Source organism: Taeniopygia guttata, chromosome 1, assembly GCF_048771995.1.
Source record: "Taeniopygia guttata chromosome 1, bTaeGut7.mat, whole genome shotgun sequence".
NCBI lineage: Eukaryota > Metazoa > Chordata > Aves > Passeriformes > Estrildidae > Taeniopygia > Taeniopygia guttata.
In genome coordinates this window covers 63,418,959-63,441,432 of record NC_133024.1, presented here as the reverse complement: position 1 = coordinate 63,441,432, position 22,474 = coordinate 63,418,959, and the positions used below count along the sequence as shown (strand labels likewise).

Below are 22,474 nucleotides of genomic sequence, written 5' to 3'. Positions count from 1 at the left end.
CACGCAGTAGCTACTTGAGATACAAAAAATACCATAGTAGCAACTTTTTGGTGGTAGGTCAGCCAATTTTATTTCTTTTATTGTAATGTTAGGAAATTTAGAGTATGTGATGATCTCTAGCACCAGAAGAAACCACTCATTAGTTTAACATTGTTAGATATGCAATATCTTGACAAGTTTCTGCCTGGATGGCAACTTGGATCAGACCCATTTCTTGGTTTGATAAGGAAGTTCTCTAGCACAGAAACTGCACCAAAACTCACAAATTAAATGACTGAATGAAAAGTTTTTAATAACTAAATGCTCACTTCAAAAATTATTTATCTGCTTTAAGGAAACACATTGATATTGATGCTTGTCTTTCATAAAATGTAAGCATGAATAAATAATATTAAATCATAAATAAATAATTTATTCTAAGTTAATTCCTGCACAATTCCAAGGGATTTCATTATGTGAATCAGTTTTTAATCTCATGCTTAGGTTCGATTTTATTTTGACAACCTACTCTACAATAGCAGTCAACTCCATAATTCAGCAAGAGATAGAGCAGCACTTGCTATGCTGTATTTAAATTGTCATTTACACTACACTCTGGACTAGGAATGTATTCCTTCTTCACTGAGTATGCACATGCATTTGACATTTACCAAGTGTACATTAACAGAATTATAGTAATTAAAATACAGGCTGATTCTTACGTGCCACCTTGTGGAAAATCAATGAAATTTTCTTACCCAGCAGCTGATGCTAAGAATTCTGAACTCACAAAGGGCTATTAGAAATTATAAAAACAGCTATTAGAAAGAAAAATAGAATATTGCTGCAACAATATATATGTACTGATAATTCATTTGTATAACATATCTCAGCTACAACAAATAAATGAATCAAGAAAATAGGGCGTATTTCTGTCTGAGGCTTCCTACCATCATATTTTCACCATGGTTTCTCTAAATGTGGACAAAGCACTCTTCAGAGCTGAAAGAGATAAAAGGTATCTTTCTTAACCAATTACCATCAAGCAAAATGGGTTACTTTAGTTAATAAGAGGTCAATTTCAAGCAAAAAGAAAGCTTCAAATACAGTGTTTTAAAGCCATAATTGTGGTACCAGTGTTCTAATGTCTTTCTGATGTATTTTACTATATTTCTATAGCACCTCTGCAATGGTTCAAACATAAACTGCTGGTAAAACATTGCACATCCATAGTTTACATGTTAAACAATGCAAGCTCTCAGTATTAAATTTAGAAAATCCAGTTTCCACAAGAGAAATCAGAATTATTGCAGCAGACGTAAAATCTCACTTATTATATGTAAAATTTAAAGTGTTTCTAATTTTATTTTCTCCACAAATTTGCAATACCTTTTCCAAGTCAAATGTATGGCCTTCAAACAGGTATCTGGAAGGGAGTATTTAAAAAAAAAAAAATTGTCTTTAGATTAATGCACAGAAATGGGAATAGAGATACTTAATGTGATTTCTTAAAGGGTCTATGGAATAATTATGACCTATTAAGAAGTCTAGCAATAATGCAGGAAGATTATTATCCTCTTTTCAGAGGTTTTGATTAGAGACTTTAGAACTCCATATTTCGAAAACTGTTTAAAAAACTGCTGAGTACAATATGGATGATATTGTTTGTCACAGAGTTAATCTCCATCACTTTCGGTGCCATCCCTGACAGTAGTTAAGAAGATGGTAGCTTAGGTAATTAAATGAGCATCTTGTAGGTCCTTTAAAAAACATGAGATAAATATTGTAAAGCATCACAGCAGTGACTCAGGCTGAACCTGGAAAACAATGTGCTACCACATAAACAAGAAAGACCAGAAAGTTCTAGTTTTACACTAGAGGTACCTTCAATGAAACGAATAGAATATTTCTGCGGTAATCAGAAGAATGTACTGGTTCAAACAGTGTATTTTTAAAGCTACTTTCCAAACTAAAATTGCATTATTTCTCTCAGCCTATAGGCATTTTTTTCCTAATTACATATATTTTAAAGTCTTTGTGTGTGCTTTATGTACTGAGTACTAACTAAGTAGACAAATCATGCCAAATTATAGGGAATTTTTTTATTCTTCAAAAAAATCATGCAAATATAGAATGAAACATATCTGACGCTCATGTAATTTCGACCTCTTCATGGTATGGTATGAGAAAAGATTCAAATTTCTCTTTGACGACTCCCAATTTCTGGGAAGGGGGAAGTTATGATGTGGGGTTTTAACTTGTATTTTTTCATAACAGTACATTGCCAAAAATATTCCAGTCTCCCTAGGGCTCTAATGAAAGGCTATGAGTAGGTTAATGGATTATAATGAAAATCCAGCGTGTTCAAATGTGAAAGAAGTTGGGGGGGGGGGGGGGTTCTTTTTTATTTCTTCACATCTTTTATTTTCTCTGAACCAAATGGCTCACTAATGCATTTAGAGCTCTCTCCTGTTGGAAAGAGCTTTTGCTCTAGCTGTGAAACAGCCCAACCCACTCAACAGCAGGTTTGCCCCTCTCCCACCTCCTACACCTACTACTCTTTCCTTCCCAGAGAGCCTGTTTCACCCAGCTGGCTGAGCACACAAGAATGGAAGAGTTTGGGCCTCTTTCTTATTACTCTTCCTGGAAAGAGAGATTTATCATCATCTACAGTCTCCCCTACCCTGAAAATATAGAGGAAAAAATCTTCCTTGTTTCATTTTGCTCATATGTCTTAGCACAGATAAAGAAGAAAGCCACACGAGACAGGAGGATTTGTGAGGAAACTTAGAAGGGAACAGACAGTATTTAAAAGCCAGGAAAATAGAGAAAGACACAGAAATCCTCCTCTGGAAGACTAACACACCAGTCCAAATGCATACAGCCTCCCCACATCAACTGTTGGTTCTATTGCAAAGGGAAATAATTTCTTCCAAAGCAACTACACATTATTGTGCAAGTTGTTCTAGATAGGTTCAGCCCCGGTGCTACTGAAGGGTCATTCCTGAGGAGGCAGCTGAAGTTATGAACTACAGAGTACATAGTTCTAAAAGGGAGCCAAACAAATTTGGAAATCCTTTTTCAAGATTTTATCTTTACTACACTTTGAGATGGTCAGTAGGATTTCTTTGGAGGAAGGCAAAAAAATTAACATTTGACAGACACTTTCACTGTTCATACATACCAATGACACAAGCTGCAACTCTAGGGTAAAATAATCTTTATGTATCTTCAGTAATATGTCCATTAAATAAAATTACTATTTTCTAGGTGTGTGGAAAGTTCAGCCCTATAATTTGAAATATAATGTCCCTATTTATTTCTCCTATTTATTTTCTGTGGCTCTGTGTTCATGACTTACAGTGTTTACTTTTGAAAACAGAAACTCAATTCCCACAAATGCATTAAACTTCTCACAGGGAAGCTCTTTAAATAGATTGACAAACACTATCTTTGTGTTCCAAAACATAGTTGAAACTGATCATCGCTAAAATGCTTCTTTGGTGAGTCATTGCCTTCTTCAGTAACTTATCCTTCTCAGAGAACCCCCAGTGATGAAACAGCCTGACCGTGCCCTGGACAAGCTCCTTTATAAATGCAGGCTTTTACAGAGAGCTGTTATGTACTGAGAGCTTGTGATCAGATCTGAAAAAAGGCAAAAGAGTTTCAACAGAAAAGCATCTAAAATATAATTCTAACCAGATACTGACCTCCTTCCCAAGCTCTGCCAGTTTATTTGCCCTGATGTATTTTCCCCTTGCAAAACTACAGAACTAGAAGAACCACACTGTAGTGATAAAAAAGATACATTTCATTATAAAAGGTCTGCAAACAACAGGATATTAGAGTGGTTTCAATAAATTCCCTGGCAATCCTGGAATCTGGGAGGTGGGAATTTTCAAAAGACTGGTAGCAGCATCTTTATGAGGTTCAGGAAAGAAAACCCTGGAGAGATATGAAATGGTAGAGGATATCTTATTCAGCTGCCCTCTCCCCCCCACAATCGCTTGCAAAGAAATAAAATGTGGTTGAAAAGTTTTGAACCTGGGTATCTGTATATAGAGTAGATATTGAACTGACCACTAAAAATAGCTTACTAAATCACACTCTACTTACACAATTTAAATGCTGCTATTTGAAATTTCACTATTATCTTTAACAGCAGCAGGAAATCTGAACAGTAAATCACTCATGTAAAGACCCTGTCACTTATTCCATACCGGTCTGTAAAAAATGGGAGGAAAAATGAATAAGCAAACTCATTTTTAAGGCTTGACCACAGGAAGAATTCTGTATTCTCTGACAAAATTCTGTAACTTTGCCTAGTGTGCCATGATGACCTAAATATATAAATATGTGATCATTCTGATTATGATTTGTAGTACTACAGGCAAACTAACAGAATATTTCAACATGCTAAGCTGTTACAGAGAAAGCTGCTCCAATTCCAGCTTTCATCTGAACATTAGGGCTACTTTCCCCTCACTGATTATGACTGATCACTCCCCTGCTCTTTCTTTTCACATGAAATATCTTTGATGTAATGATCTTCAAGAAAACAAAACAAAACCATTTTCCTTATATAAAATGATTACATTTATATGCAATCTTTATTGCATTACAAACAGAAATTTTATAACCATCATTCTAGGTGTTATTATTCATAAACTGAACTACCTCACAAATTTTCATTTGCACTGGGATAAACTACTCTAATGTCTGTTGCTTAAGCAATATTCCCAATAAAATATACTCAGAGTGACTAAGTGCCTTCCCAGATGTTAGCAACACACAGCAAGACTAACAGGCAAGTGAGGAAATTTGCTGTCCCTTGAAATATGATTTTGGATGTGCTCCCTCAGTTGTTTATAGGTTTGCCCAATATACTTTCAGTAGCTTATTTAGGAAGACAGCATTTTAACAAAACACTCTTCTTTTTATTAATTAAGTCATGCATAAACTTTCCCACCATGGTCTGGCTTTTTAAACAAATGCTTTAAATCTTGTGTCAAAAAAATAGTCATTTAAGTACTCAAAACTCACTGCACCTTTGACCCAGTTTGATTTTTTTTTTCCTTAAAAATCATGGTTGCTAAATATGTCTGTCTGAAACATACATATTCAAGGTGATTTTCCTCTTATCTGTATTCTTTACTGGAATTCCTGGTTTCCAGGAAGCCAGACAGAATCTGAAGAGCTCATTTTGCTGCCCAGACAATTTTACTTTCTTCCTTATTAACTCTAATTCCCAAATCTTTTATTCCTTTCTGCCTCTCAGATGTACTTCAGTCTGCAAAACATGTATTATGGTATTTTGATTTAGTATGTGACATTATGAATTTATCACAGTGACTCTCACATTTTGCCATGATCTGCTAGATTTACTTGATTTTTAGAAAAGATTGTCTACAGGTGAGTGACATATATTGTGATATTCACGGAGAAAATACTTCTAATCTATTGTGTTGCTATTACCAGTGGCAAACACAGGCTCTGTGGGTCTCTACTGCTATTTCTTTATGTTGACTGGTTCAATTTTAATGAAACAAAACCATTCCAGTCCTTCATGGAAGTTTTGACCCCATGCAAACTTTTTAAAAGGGTTCCATTCATTAGATCAAAAGCTTTTTCTGAAATAAAAGAAATAGCTTTTGGTTCCTTTGAACAAGAGATAGTTTTAATTTTTTCAGTTGTACTTTATGTGGGATAAATCTAGTGGATCAGGTCAGAGAACTGGAACACACTAATTCTTGACAGAGATGATGGTATAAACAGGATAATGCCTTGGAGATGTCAACAATGGAGACAAGAAGCTTGAATTTAAGGCTGGAAAAAAGCCCAAGAGTTATGCATAAATTTTAGGTATCTTCTTTTGACTAGATTGTAAAAGCAAAAAGAACAAGACAAAAAGATAGGGCAGATAACCAGATAAATAAACGCTTATGGGTTTAGCTTAGCCTTGGATCCACAGAATCACAGAGCAAGTGAAGCTGGACAGGATCCTGCAGGTCATCTGGTGCAAAGCCTGCTCAGATCAGCATCAATTAGCTCAGCAAGCCCAGGCCCTTGCCTCACTGTGTTCTGAGCAGGTCCAACAGTGAAGATTTCTCAGCTTCTCTGGATAATCTGTGCCAATGTACAATCACCCCCCACAGAATTTATTTTTTTTTTTCTAATACTTGGTCAAAATTTCCTCTGTTGCAACTTGTGGCTATTGCCTTCTGTTCTGTAGCCGTGCTCTTCTGAGAAGTCTGGAGCACCTCCTCTACACACAATCACAGGAAGAAAAAAAGCTCTGCAGAGAATGATGTACCACTCAGCCAGAGTGTTCCTTTGAGCTATCTATGCTTAAAGCATCTAGGTTAAGATACAGCAGCTAGACAAATGTTGGGGAAGTCTGTTCTTTGAACACATTACTGTTTATTAGTATTAGTAGTTCTCCTTCTGTCTTCACATCACAGATTCCCAGTCAAGGGCAGGGTAGCTGATATCTGGTCTCATACTTTACTTGTCAAACTGGACTAATAAGTTGAATTCAAAGGTGTTTCCACTTTTTCTGGCATTACAAAAGAAGTATTTTTTAAAAGACCATAGAAAACTGCTACTTTCAGGATTGCCAGTCTCTGGCTTTTTAAAAAAATCTGTCTCGGCTCAGAATAATTTTCTGATTCATAATGAGCATCTATTGTCTTTGTGTCAATTTAATTTCTTAGGTAACTTTGCTTATATATAAAATAGTAATTGAATTTCAGTAAAACTAAGCCCTTCCTGTGGATTTGTTATGCTCCACTGACACATCTCAGTTTCTGTCCTCCATCTTCATTCAGTATTAGCATTCCTCAGCTCAGGGAAATATCACAAAAAGGATTATTGAATTTTGAAAATGCCATATCTTGCTCTCTATTTTGACATTTTTCTTGATCAATAACTTGTTAATGCAAAAAAAGCACAGCTATTTAACTTTCTGCGTGCAAAGAATATGGGCTATTACTGGATTTCTCAAAGGCCAATGTGTGGGACATGAAGGAAGCAGCCCTTAATGGTAGGGAGACTTAATGAGAGAAAATGGGACAGACAAGGCAGAGATACCACACAACTTAAATAAAGAAAAAAAACAAGGTTGAAGAAAATATTCTTATCTTCAAAGGGCTTCTATGGATACACAAAAGGTTTTTCCCTCTTATAACACAAAACCGAGTGGAAGAGGAGGCAGGTCTGGTCATACAACCATAACAAGAAAGATTTGATGCTTTCTTTCTTCTTACCTAGGTCATCCATACACAAATTTCAAAAAACTTGTGGCACATGCAAAACCAGCTGCTTATTGTCTGCAGTATGTGCAGTATAGAGTTATCTAGCAATTCAAGGAAACACATAGAAGTGATGCCTGTTACTGTCTGTAAGTACAAACATCCACTTGGGTTTTTTTGCAGGTAGCATTATCACGCAAAAGTCACAGCCAGAGAACTTGCTTTTCCCATCTGTATTCAGGCTCCCCTTACTGGTGCAAAAAAATGGAATTTTCATCTCTGATGCTTCCAGTTGTGTTGCCATTACAGCAACCAGCTTTTGTGAAGACCACTTCGTCACTCCTGACAGAATCAATTAAGGCTGCTGATTTTCAGATGGAAAATATCAAAGCATTTTGCAGGTATGCCTTTCAATTTTTCATCCTAAATCAGAATTTTAGGTTTGATCTTTAGCGTTTTAGTTACCTTAGATTTCAACAGTAAAATAAACCATGTGTGTGTGGCTCCAACAAAGTGATGTCCCATTCTTTTGAAGTTACAGAAATACTGCGTCTCATTCTCACAAAGGTCAGCGAGTCCTTGGAAAGCAGCCTGTGAAACAGGGCCTCTGGACAGGGAGAGACTTTTCCAACTCCATCTAAAGAATAAAATGGTAACAGCAGAGCTCCTTCATTACATGTTCACCATTGTAGCTTATAACAAAAAGCCTAATTACACTTTTAAAATACTTGTTGTGGGGTTTTGCTTATTTTCTTGAAGAATAATTGCACTGCATTATTTTCCACTCCCATGTGAAATTCTGCATGAGACTTTTCCAAAGCAGATTTATGGCATTCTGCATGATAAGACTAGGATTTTTCCTATTTTATCCAAATAAGGTAGTGCTTGCATTCAAAATTTAAATGAAAAAAGAACATGCAGTTCTTAAGCAGAATTATGCCAAAAACTTCCTATGCTAACTGATTTAAATAGTCTGAGTATTTAAAAATGCATTGGTTAATCAATCACTAGCACTAAGATAAATGGTTTTAGAAATGGGATGGGGAAATGAAGTAGGCCAAAACACAAATCTGTGTTTTCAGTCTTCACTCTTACTTGTTTACCATTTCTAATGGAGTAGGATGTGATTCTTCACACAGTGTTTTCTTCTTCAGCTTTCTACTGATGTTCTGATCTTTTGACTACTGGCAAAGCTGCTAAATCAAAATCTGTGAATAAACGTCACATCATAAGTTACATACTTATTTTAATTACTTTTAGACATTCTGAGACTATCTGCAAGGTGATTAATATAACTTGTTTTAATATAAAATCATGCTAATGGCAAATAATATCTTTTTTTGGCTTTCTACACCGAGAATGTAAATCCTTACTAATCAAAGAAAAAGCTTTTACATCAGAGTAGGATTACTCACTGAACAAAAACTACAGTAGATATATATACATCTCAGAAATCATTTACACATTCAGAAACTTACAAATCCTGAATATACCTACAGCATTTAGTTACATCTAAATACTATATATATATATATATATATATATATATATATATATATATATATAAAGAAGAAGAAAAGTGGGGAAATTTACTCCTTACACTCCTCTAGATTATTACAGTGGGTTTAATTTTTGAATGCAGGTATATTACATCCAGTTCTCCTGAGCTAGAAATTTAATAAGACTTTAATATTTAATATTTGAGCAATGACTTTTAATTTTCTATTCTTTACTTCTTTTCCAGTCTTTTTTAGATAGAGGGAAGGCCGAATTTACTGAAACACCCATCTTTACTTAATCACTGCTGCACAATATCAATATTACCCATGGAAGAATAATACATGCCATAATATGAGAGAAATTGGAAAAGCAATGTAAGTAACCATAATTAAGGTGTGATAAGTAATAATAGCAAAGCATCACAAAAATAATTTGCATGCTTTTTAATCTACAAAACATGCAGGTAGGTTACAAAAGACTCTTTTTTACTCATTATTTGGAAGAAAAATTATTTGATGTATCATGCTTCTTGTTGACAACAAGATCCAATAACTTCTGTGTCAAAACCAATCTGCATTGTTAAGCTGCACAGCTGAGCCACCAAACACAAATGGGGTAGAATACACAAAAATCAGACACATATATGTGGCATCCCTCAAAAACAACTAACAAGAAACAGAAAGTTTAAGGATGCAAAATATCTGAAGGCAAAAATATCAGATTGCGGAGATGAATCCCACTTAAGAAGAGTTGTCTTTAATGGGAGCCAAGGCAACCAGAGTAGGATTCATTTAGAGGTTATGACCACCAAAATCTAAGTCGTTAAGCTGCTTTACTCAGCGCAGATGCAGATGGTAACCCTGAGACTAAAGAGCGATTTAGGTGTCCAACCACTAGATATAGCATTTAGATGTGCAATGGTGGAAGTTTGGACCATTTTATCTGCCACTGGTATCCTGGTTTTCATACTGAGAAGCAAGAAGAGTGAAAATCTCTCTGAAGTGTAGAATCTTTTCCAGCCCCTTGTAGTGGGTTAAGATCAACAGAGTGTTTCAAGTGGCATGAGCAAAATTACTTTTAGGTAACTGAGTCCTGTCCTACCCAAACGCAACCACCCTGCAATGATATATTTACATGAACAGATGAAAGCATAGCAAAACTAGACGTTTCAGTGGTTGCCACACTATTTTTTTACAGTGGGAAAGAAATATGTCTGCTAGACCATTCTGAAGTATTCTTTGAGACTCTGGAAAAGGTCTGGAGGCACCTCCATAAGACACACCATTGCTAAGAAATTTGCCTTTCCAAGCAGGCTCTTCAGCACAGGTTTCAAACTGACTGATTGGACATACTCAAGATCCACAAGAAGGAAGGCCATGTGACAGGCATGGCATAAAGATGGCACATGCCATGCTAGGCCATGATAAAATGTGCTTTGTCTCACTCTCCAGTTCCACCATGCCAGGTAACGAAACAAGACCTGATGCTTCCTAAGGAAAAGTTGATATGAAAGTCACACCATCACTATTAGTTTTAATATTGAAGTGCACGGTGAAAAAAAATCTCTGAGTTGATCTGACAAGACTTAATACAAGGTAAAATTAGCATTATTTGAATAAGCAAAGCAAATGTTAACATATTGGTTCTACATATATATTGCAGAACTGAAGTTTAAAAAAAAAAACCATAACTAACCTGTCTCCAAAAGCAAAAATAGCTCTTCCCAACTAAGCAATTTGCAAATATTAAAAGTAGGACATGTTCTTTTTCTATAATAATCCAGTCTGTTCTATTTAACAGACTGTATTAAGAGCCCAGTTGCTCAAACATAATCTTTCTATATCTTTTCAGCTGAATTTACTCTTTTGTGTGGATCAAAATTAATCCTTTCCTTTTCTACGGGTTTGTAGATGCATGTCTTACAGTTCAGTAAATGTAACTAGTAGATAGTTAGGAAACATTTTCTTTCTTTTTGTGTACTTAGCTACATCAGAGTAGGATACTAATATTCAAGCTAGAATATTAACCAAAATTTTATGAATAGAGTCACACAAATGGGTTAAAATTAACCCATCATAAAGATCTACTGTCAATCAAAAAATTGAAATGAATTTTTATTAAGGTCACATCCCATTTCTTTAACAGAATTAGACAAGAGTTTACAGAAAAAAAACAACCAAAACTGTGAGTGCTCCCATTTTTTGCTTTTTGGTTTTTCCCAGTTTCAATTACTTTTTCTCTCTAAAACTTTAGAAAAAGTTTCAAAGAAATTTCTACACTTAATTCAAAGGCAGCATATTTACAGTCATAAGTACATGTGAGGAAAATTTTTGATTGATTGAAGTAAATTGCAGAGGTCCCTTCAAAAATTTCAGAAATATAAGCTGTGCTCTCTTCTAAAATTTTCTTGAAGATCTATATTTTTCTTTCACTGGCTTGGAATTTCTCTAAATTAACCTGTACATTTCTCTCTTTCTTGATATGTATGTTTACAGGGAGGAAGAGAGAAGCAGAATTACATATGCTAAAGCACAGCATCTAAGATTAAGGCTTTTTTTTCAGTAAACAAGACAGGGCTGAGGGAACTGGCCAGTGCCCCTGCAAAGCTGCACTACAGGGCCTTAGAAAGGTTGTGACAAGCATGGGAGGTTCCTAGTGACTGTTAAAATAGAAACATCAGACCCAAGAAGAGAAAGAATAACTGAACAACTACAAAACAGGTGTTCTAATGTCAGTGAGGAGTTTATGGAGCAAATCCTCCTCGATTCTTTATCTGGGATATATGATGGACCCAAGGTGACCAATTTAATCCATATCTATTTAAAAAGGGTAAACTCTGAGCAACTTAATAGCTTTCTGTGATGAGATGGTCAGCTCTGCAGCTGATGGGAAAACACTGGATGTCATTTACCTTGTCTTTGCTACAGTTTTCAGGGAAATACAGAAAGTTCAACAAGAGCAAAAGCAAGTCCTGTGTCTGGAATGGAATATCATGAGGTAGCAAAACTTATTGTGGCAGATGAGTTTTGCAGAAAAGTGAGCAATGAAAGAAAGTCAAGTGCATTACTGGTCTGCATTAGAAAGTGAGATCAGCAAAATAAGGGAAGTGATTCTTCTGTCTGCACCAATGTGCCTGTAGTGGCAAAGGACACCAACTGCCTCCTGGGCTGCATTAAGAGCATCACCAGCACATCAAAGGGGGTGATCCTTTTGCTCTGAGAGAAGTCAAACGGTGGCATAGGTTGTCCAGATAAGCTGTGTAGTCTTTGTCCTTAGAGATATTCCAAATTTAACTGGAAAAATATCTGGGTGACCAGCTTTAGGTAATACTGCCTTGAGGAGGAGAGGTGAAGTAAACCATCTCCAGAGGCACCTTACAGCTTCAAATAGTCTATAATTCTGAAAAGAATAACATAGATAACAAACATAAAAATCTTCAGCATGCCAAAAAATAGCAAGATTACCTCTTTCCAGTAACATTCATATTATGAAAACCATACAAGCAGTTTGAACATAATAATTGACTCAAGAAGTCAATAAGGTTTCTTAGAAAATCCATTTCCACTGTAGTGATAAAGCCTTTGATAAAACATGCCTTCATGGGCTTTGAAACAGAGTTAATAAAATTCTCTTTGAAGTGAAAAAGACCAGTTTAGTCTGACAAAATATCAATAGCAAGCACAACCATTTCACATGTGGCGCCAAGTCATTTAACAAACACAGTCATTCTACTTCAGAAGATCATTAGTTTCCACAATCACCTTCCTGTCTAGGGAGTCAATAGGAGCTTTACCTGGAACAGATATGTTCTACCTCATGCAGCATGGACTGTGCAAGAAAACAACAGGCAAAACAGAGCAAATGTACTCTTACCTGTTCTTGGGGGTTTTGGCTAATCTAAATCTGTAAAATAGACCATGGACTTCACTTACTACCTACAAACACTCCTCAAAAACCTAAACTTAACTGGCATTCTCCATTTCAAAAAAACCACTTCTAATTAGAAGTAAAACTAAACTAAACTAAAACAAAATTTCCTATAGAAATGACAACTTGGAGGAACATTTGAGTAAACACGATTTCCTTGAGCTAACAACAGTTTTCCAGAGACACTTTATTGAAGGTGATCAGTTTATTTGTGATATAAGTAGAAAGAATGTGGATTAAAAACTATGGTACAAATCTATTAGAAGGAGTAAGTCTAACAAATGAATTTAAATTATTTCTGAGGATATTTGTCTTAATTTACATATTATGATTTTGGAATCTAATAAATTCTGATGCTAAATTCTGTAAGAATATGATTCCAACTTGATATTAGGACCAATTACTACATCACAATGAATATCACATTACCATTTTAGTTTCTGAACTTTCTGCCAAAGCAACATCCTTAATTGTGAATCCCCAAAAAAATGAGGAAAATTGTTCATACGACACATTTTATATTTTATGATGGATGCTAATATAATACACTTTATTAAATAATGTATAGCATTTCCATGTGGTATTTTTTAATTTTTAGAGTATGTCTTCTGTGTTTGGATATCTGCTCTTTTTACAGTAGGTATAATGTGACGTATTGAGAAGGAAATACACTAATCCTCTTTTTAGGCAACTTTTACATTGGCTTCTTTGTACAGCTGATTCACCTGGAATACATTTTTTGAATCTGCATCACTGATTACTCTGTATAGGAAAACAAATGAGATCCAGGAATTTATTATCCACATAGGACAACACATTTCAATGTAACAGATAATACTATGAATTTAATGCTAGATAGTCTTGCAGCAGCCATTTCTTGGCTTACATATCAAGGAAAAACAGATGGAAGGTGAGAAATGGTGAAGAACTGGTAATTTGTGCAATACAAACAGGATTGACGGTGTACACCATAGGGAAGTCAGAGATAAGTGGAAAAATATGCTTGGACTTAAAATTAAGTAGGGATCAGCAAAAGAAAGCAGAAAACAGAAGGAAAATATAAGTAATGCTGGAGTTATTCAGGATATAAAATTAATTTTATATAGAAGAAGAAGTCATATGTACAATAGCATATTGGCAGAAGTTTTTTGCTACAACAAAAAAGTGTCCAGAGACAATACAACCATAATCAACAATTAAACTATGGTAAAAAAATTAGAGAATTTTTTTTCCTCTATCAGTTTTGGGTAGATTTTGCAAGTTAACAATGTGTTTGATGTTATCTCATGCTTGCTCATTTCATTTTCCCATTTTATGTAGTTTGAGTGATCTCCTTTCATTACCAATCCTTGTGGTTTTGCCACTTTGGTTCCACTCTTCTGAGCAGTAGAGAGGTGAGACCCTCAAATTTTGTCCATTCTTTTCCAATCTAATTTGTATTTTTTTCTTCTTCCATCACTTGCCTGTACAGCTCATTTCCTTTGAATTGGTGTATTGAACCAGAGACAATGGGCACAAATTGAAACAAAGGAGGTTCTTTCTGAACAGCAGAAAATACTTTTCCACTGTGAAGATGACCGAGCACTGTCAAAGGTTGTCCAAGGAGATAAGGACTCTTCATCCTTGAAGACACTCAGAAGACAAGTACACATGGTCCTCTGCCTCCTGCTCTAGGTGGCCCTGCTTGAGCAGTAATTGGACCAAATGACCTCCAGAAGTCCCCTCCCACCTCAATCATTCTGAGATTCTGTGATATCTTCTTTCCAATGAGTTTATTCAGTCCTCCTTTTGTATATTTTTCCATTTAATTTCTTTTATTAAGTTATATTCCACCATTTACTATTCTGTACACTACTGTGCCCTTCTAGCAACCATAATCCTGATTTATATTTAGGAGTGTTCCCAAAGCAATTGCTGAAGGAAATAGGTGCAATGAAGCTTTTGGAAAAAGAGAATTATCTGCTAGAAATGTAATAGCCTAAACTGACTCCATGTGGTGGAACAACTGATCGCAGTAAAAGCAAAGTCTTCAGGAGAGAGGGCATGAAGGTACGACATTTAGGTGAACATTTAAATCAACATTAAAACACTGTTTTTTCTCTTTTCATAAGAGGAAGACTTAAAGAGTTTAATTCTACAGATAAAAAGCATCACATCACCCTCAACTGAAGTTGCCCCTGAAATGTGAAATGTGGTTATTCCTTTGCTTTGGCATGAAAATGGTAACCATTACTATATTTATCCCCTGAAGTCCTATTTGCACTTTCTTCTTCTTTCAGATCTTAATGTGATTTTACTTTTGTGCCAACAAATGGTTGTTAATTGGTATTTTACTGGGTTTTCTAAAAGAATGATATTATCTTTTATGCTTTGTCTCCCCATATTCTAATGAAAGAACCATACAAAATCAAGTTGAATTCAACTGGGTACCTGAAATCATACAAGAGGAACAGCAGAAGAGGGCCCTGAATAATGAAGCTCCAGAACAACTTAGGGGCACAAACAAGGTATAGGATTCATGTCACCAAACCCTGTGGTTTGCACAAAGTAGATGTCACTGTGAGAGCTAGCCAGTCCAGGTTCTCCCTGTTGTCAGTTTGGGAAGAAATTGGCACTTGAAGAAACTGCTCATCTTTTCAGATGTCTTCTTCAAAACAATACAAATTGTGCACTAGAAGTACCTTCTTTTCACTTTGAATATAAAGGGAAGAAAATGGAACTAGATTAGTGTAGATATTTACAAAGTTGGCATCAAGATTTGTTCAGCTGAACCCTACAAATTCTGTTGTAGGGTTGGATTTGCAGTTAAAATTTATTGTTGTCAGAGGATTGAAAGATGTTAATATATTTTCCTAAGCCTTGCTAAACAGTAGCATTTAGGAGATGGCATGAAGTTATTTTAATAAGATAATATGCTGCATAAAAACCCCTGCAATGGAAAGCACAAAGTTACTGAAATTAATTAATACATTCTTCAGAAACTCATTTGACATAAGAAGTATGACTCTGGTCTTCATTTGCTAGTTAAGGATAATTTTCTTTTCTCTGCATGCTTCTTGACTATTTCTAAACAGTGTTATGCTTCAGAGCTTAAAAATCCCTTATGCTAATATAATTTTGTACTTACTAGAATTGATTTTGTTTTATGGGTAATGGTCCAGAAAAAAGATGTTTCTTACTATGTCTGCCTTTAAAGAGTCTTAAATGTTCAGAAAAGCCTTCAGCATTGTGCTACAGCAAGCACTGCGCAAGGAGGCATATTTCCCAGGTCAGAACATTCCAGCTAAACCTCTGATCAATTAATAAGTCCACAGGAAAGCAACATGCAGAGAAATACTTGGCTTTGTACCCAAAGAAATTAGAATGCAAATCCTGATTAACAGAGCCACAATTTGAAGGCTGGTGTCCTGAACCACAGCAGGTTAGAAAGGCCTGTTCTAGATGAAGAAAAATTAAAGGTCGTGTTTATTTTTTTGCCAAAAAAAAACTGCTTCGGCAATTTAAAAGTCCAGCCTTTGCAAACACAACATAAGTTTTCACTTCTCTTTCATTTGCAAAGGGATGCACTACCTTCTGTAAATCTGTCCTCTAATCCCTTCAAACACTAAACTAGTGATCTGTGTAACCTCAGCTGCATGACAGTGAAAACCATCCTCTTGCAATAATACTTGCAGATTATATAAACTTTCTTCTGGGCTTGCCATCCAAGAGAACAAAATGGAGAAGAAAAACACAAGAGGTATCTTCATAATACATGACTGAATAAAGAGAATATATACAAGGTCACCTTGTTTAAAGAACTGTGAGGGATATCACAGTTGAAATCTTGTACTAGGCCTCTTGGATGCACAACTTCCTGGATCTGAAAAAAATTTCTTCTTTGTCTCCTTCTCTTCACCAGTCATTACATTCAAAAAAGGAAGCATAATTTAACCTAATTTCTTGCTTCACTTCAGCAAGGATCTGTGGAGCTCTTTTTAGTTAAATGTCAACTGTGAAGTCACTAGAATAACCTGATTTATTTAAAGTTTATAAAAAAAAGTATTCTTTGTTAAAAAAAATCTAATAGCCTAGGCATGTTATGAATAATTAAATTGCAGTAGAAGCTGAATCAGGACTCTTGCTGCACATAAAGTATGACATTTTGGATGAAAAATTCTCAGTAAAATTTTCACTATGCTAGTAACAATTTAAATCTGCATGTAAAGCCCAGCCTGCTTAAGAAATGGAGCAGCACAATAAGAAAACCACCCTGGTAGTATTGCAAAAGTGCATTGGCTGGATTGGTGTTTATTCTCTACAGGAAAAAAAGGGATATTACAATAAAAATATTCCTAACCTCAATTTATGCTTCAGCACACTTTTACGTTTTACTATCAGAGTCTGCAATATGTTTGTGTGCATTGTCCAATTCTCTGAATCATCTTGTAAATAAGGTGATTTTATCTCCAGTAGCAAGCCAACCCACTGTAATACATAATAGTAGTAAAACTAAATGACAGAACTGCACAGTTTCATGAGGGACACAAGAAAATCAACACAAAGAGCAGTTTACTAAAGAAAAGAATCTGCATAATTATATGAAATAAATACTGGGCCATTTCAAACCAGCATGCTCAGGTCACAGAATTTACTGCTTGCAGCAGACAGGTAATTAAGTTATATATATTTTCTGAGGTTGATGACTAGCTGACAAAATACAATCTCCTCATAATTCTCCAAAGCAGAGTAATAAAATATTCCATCAAGCCCAAAGATAACTATCCGCATTGCATAATCAAACAAAAACAATTTTGATAAAGTTAATAATTGCAGTGAAAAGGTTAAATATCTAGATCTGGATGTGTTTTGTTTATAGCCATTCCTTCCATGAAAATGTATATCTTTCCTCACCAGAAGAATGGATGACCTCTCCCCGGACTTGAATAATTACAGTTTATTAAACAGGCTCAAAAGAAAAGATGGAATTTCATTTCTTAGTGCCCAATTAAAACATGGATATGACTCTTATGGAAAACATTTTAAAATCATTTCCTGCGTATAAATGCAAAGTATCACAAAAGCATTGCCATCACTAAAAGCATCCATAATTGTCATCATGACAAAAGAGAGATAAATCAAAATACTTTTAAGATGGCTGGGATACCCAAAAACCTATTCACCTGGAAAATTATTCAGAAGGAAAATTATTTCATACAAATTCTTGAAAATAGGACACACTATATATATGTAGTGGTGTCATGTCCTTACTACATGAATCAAATTCCATAACAAAGTCAGATACAAGAAAGAGTATACAATTTTGGTTCCTCCTGATACTTTTATCCTGATAAATGCTTATTATTATAGAATCATGGAATTCCTTGGGTTGGAAAATACTTTTGAGATCAAGTCCAATCATAAACCTTACCCTGGTAAGTCCACCACTAAACCATGCCCCTCATTGCCATATCTACAAGTCTTTTAAATACCTCTAGGGATGGTGACTCAACCACTTCCCTGAGCAGCATGTTCCAGTGTTTGACAACCCTTTTGGTGAGGAAATTTTTCCCAGTGTCCAGTCTAAACTTCCCCTGGCACAACCTGGGGCTATTTCCTATTGTAATATTGCCTGGTTCTTGAATTATCATTTTGATTATTATAAAAAATTTCTTAATAATTACTTTTCAAAGCAATTGAAAGAAAAATCCAGTGCTGGTACTTCAGAAGATGAATACTTGTTTTGATATGTGGTTATCTGTACTATTTAACCACATACACACATAAAATTTCTGGAGTCTAGAGACCTAGCATTATTATTTCTATATGACTAATATGACATTTGTATGTGATCATCTTATGTTGATGAATTATTTCAGTAAAATGTTTGTGACACAAGAGAACTGTAATAGGTTGTAATTATTGTTGTGTTAGAGGAAGATTATGAAGACGTGTCAAATTGTCTGATGATTAACTTTGCATGGCATTTCTAAAGTATTATAATCTTCCTCTATCTTTGGCTTAACAACATTTTTTAAAAGTGCTATGTGTGCCTATATTTTGCAGAGAAATGACATCACACAACAAGAAACAAAAGTCTCATATGGGCTGCAGGCTCATGAAAGTAGAAACTCCCTGTTTAAAGAAGGGTAAAGTTTTCTTACTGGGGTGTAACAACAGGCTAGTTTAAATAGGCTAAATTTATGTGGTATGTTACACCACTAATTCTGTTTAAAAAATAAATAAATAAAAAATAAAAGAAAGATAAAACATAGAATATGTAATCATTGGGGAGTAACAAACAGTAACAAAAAAAAACTTAAGAGATGATGCAGTGCTACTGCTTCCTTTCTGGAAGGCTGAACTTCCCTACAGAGGGATCCTATCAGATTCTGCTTGAGAAAGGCAGCTGACATACGAGGAGTCTGCAGCCAAGGAGGTACCTCTGTGCGCTGGGATGGGTCACAGAGTTTCCACTGATGAGCTTGGAAAATCAGGGGAGTTCCAAGGGATGCCATCACACTGAGACAAAGGAGAGTTAAGGGGATGTACCAGCCAAAGGAGGACTCCGGCACCCCGACTATAGGAAATGGTATCAAGAGGAAACCTCATTCCCAAGAGGGAAGTAATGTTAACACTTGACTTAATGATCTTAAAGGTCTTTTCCAACCTAAGGAATTCTATGATTCTGTGATTCCCTGCTGACAAAAGGAGAAGATCTCCTTGCCTCTTCTGCTGTGTCAGCTCAGACCTTTCCCTGAGCTTGTTCAGTGCTAAGTCAGCAGGGAAACATCCATGTCTTCTGCTGATTTAACTGACTCACTGCTGGGTCCCCCAAGTACAAAAACAGGTCAAGAAGTAGTCAGAAGGCCAGGAACAGACCGCAATGAAAAAGGGGGGTAAAAAATAGGACTTGTCTTTTTTCAAGGGAGTTAGCTCTACTCAATCCCCCTGGTGAAATCCCAGCCTCACTAAGAGCTGAAGGGATCACACTGTTCCATGTGCTTGGTATAGAAGTGATTGGTTGGAGAAATGCTGTGCTTCTTCTGCCTCTCCCGCCTGTAACACATTGCTTGGCAATGCTCATTATTTAACTCACTGCAAGCATAGAAGAAAAGTATGCTGGTGCCAAGACCTAATTTTCTGGTACCTGCTAAAAGGCTTAATTCTGAACTTTTTCACCAAAGATTCCTAGAAGTCAAACATTAATTATTCAGTCCAAAACTGACAAGCTAAAAGCACATTTTGCAGGTGGAAGATGTTTTACTGCATTTCTTAAAATTCCATATTTGATATTTCCATAGAGTTCTTAGCATAGATGCTTATGTAATAAGCTCTTCCTCCAAATGGGCACAAAAATTGGCATCCTTCAAATGGCACATGTACTCATGAACACAGAAATGTAACAAAGGTTAGAAGATTTAAGTCACAGTGTGTGCTTCACAAAGGAAGGAGAAATCTTTCAAAAATACAAACACTTAAGCTTAATTTTATGGCCAGACACCAAATTGGTCATGTCCATTTCTTGTTGAAGGAGCAGGAAATTGTGAATCCCAGTTCTGTATCATGGGGCAGCTCTACTTGAATTCACAGCAATATATGGTAGCTAACAGAGACTATAGCAAAGGAGGCTAGGAAACAAAGCACGAAAGACTTAAAGCAGGCTAAGTAACAATGAACAGAGTTCACCAGTAGTTTCTACCCTGTGCTGTGGCTATTGGCCTGTTTATTTTCCTTCTCAGCTCAATTACACTAGGCCCAGCCAGGAGGAATATAGGCACGTGGGATGAACAGCTTCTATTTACTGAAGTTATTTTCTCTTGCAATTCTATAAAGAACTAGAATGTCTTGGCCAAAGAGTTGTCAGAGGTATTCTAGCTCATCTCAGTAACATCCACAACATCCAGGGGGCTATGTTGTTATTTTCTGGTTTGTAATTTTTTTTTTTCATTTTCTTAACCTGAAAGCTTTCAGTTGAACAACTGTGTTTACATATTGCCAGAGATCCCAACTGTTTTAATTAATTGCTGAAATTGTCATTCCTTTTGTCATTTACACAGCTAGGAAAGTCAAAGTTAGGTCTCATTGCTGTAACACAACATATTTGAGTCTGGATAATTAAGAGCTGTAGAAAAAACAAATTTTATGAGGAATTAAATTTTTTTTTCTGGCCTTACTCACAGGGAAAAAAGGACAGATTTTTTAAAAATGAATCAGTTTTTCTGGTGTTGAAGAGAATTTTGCTCTATATAAACCCATTAATTTAATACAATCCTCTAAACCAGCCCTGGATTGTTTGCAGACAGGATGAGTCCCATTAACTCTCCCAACTAAAAGAGAAAAATCATGTGCATTCTCCTTCTCTGTAAATTCTCATTAAAGGAAAAAAATCAACCCTGCCAGTGTTTTGAACAGGTTGAGACAGCATGGGAAAATTCTGAATTTGCAACACTGAAAAGGTCTTTCTTTTGTGAAATCACTGGGATTCCTGACTCTACATCAGAAGATCCTCACCCTGTGTGTCGGGTTTGCATGGCAAGGTTTTGGTAGTGGCAGGGGCTACAGGGATGTCTGTGAGATGCTGTCAAAAGCTTCCCCATGTCTGATGGAGCCAATGCCAGATGGCTCCAAGATGAACCTGCTGCTGGCCAAAGCTGAGCCCATCAGCAAGAGCCCATCAGCATCTCTAGGACAGCAGATTCAAGGAGAAAAAAAAAAAAAAAAAAAAAACAAAACCAAAAAAACAAAACCACAGAAGAGCAGGGAGAAGGCTGAGAAAATGCAAAAGTAACCACTCTACAAGCACCAAGGTCAGTGGAGGAGTGGGAAGAGGTTCTCCAGGTGCCACAATAGGTTTGCTGCAGGACTTGTGATCCCTGGGAGGGACCCATACTGGAGTAGTTTGTGAAAGGGACCTTACAGGGGGGAAGAGGTAGAGAACTCTGAGGCAATGTTCAGTCCAGAAGGCAGGGGCTGGGGGTGATATTTTTAAGATTTCATTTTACTTCTCATTACCATACTCTAGTTTGATAAACAGTTTCCCCAAATTGAGTCTGTTTTGCCCATGGCAGTAATTGGGGACTGAAGTCTCCCTACCCTTATCTCAACTAATGAGCCTTTCATTATGTTTTCACTCCCCTGTCCAGCTGAGGAGGGGAGTAACAGAGCAGCTTCCCTAGGCAGCCAGCATCGAGCCAGGGTCAGTCCACCACCCCCTGGCACTACCATGAAACTCTTCATGCTTGCTCAGAGTACAGCTCCACAGCATCTCAAGCTGACCTAAGGTGCAGTACAGTATCACTGCCCACTAGCCGTGCTTCCTCATGTCCTTCTTTGCTGCTGTTTTCTGAAGATAACTTCATTAAACCAACTAAAAGGAAATTTTGGGGTGTTTTGTCAAATCAGTTTCCTGAACAGATCCTCTACCTGGCCACAGGTGTTGGCTCTTTTGCTTGACAGAGGACAAGACCACAAGGCCAGAACACAGGACTAGCCAGGCCTGCATTTAGACTGTTCTCAGCACTATAGCACACATATGCTCAAACTGGATTTAACCAAGGAAATCTGGGTAGTAAACACAGTCCAGTTCCAACAACATGAAAATTTGGATCTGCTTATTTTCTCAGAGGAGAAGTACTTATAGCAAGAGGCCAGAATGAAGTGCTAAAAAGATCAGTCTTTTATTTCACATCTGCATTCAAGAATTTGGAAAACAGGAGACAGCAATGCATTAATTAAAGCTGCAGATAAAGAGAGCAACATAAGGCAAAGCCATAATATCATACATATATAAAACAAACAGCTGATTTTGAAAAGGGCAATTATACATATAGGATGAC

General features: G+C 36.2%; 1 long non-coding RNA gene across 2 annotated transcripts in view; it reads right to left on the bottom strand.

The window, feature by feature from the left end:
- Nucleotides 1–22,474, bottom strand: part of LOC140684254 (uncharacterized) — a 168,177-nt gene that overhangs the window by 144,099 nt on the left and 1,604 nt on the right. For both annotated transcript variants that reach the window (XR_012056239.1, XR_012056241.1), the window contains exons 2-3: nt 8,333–8,437; nt 7,695–7,866 (exon numbers count right to left, since the gene is read on the bottom strand). This is a non-coding gene — a long non-coding RNA (uncharacterized lncRNA). The remainder of the gene's footprint in view (nt 1–7,694; nt 7,867–8,332; nt 8,438–22,474) is intronic.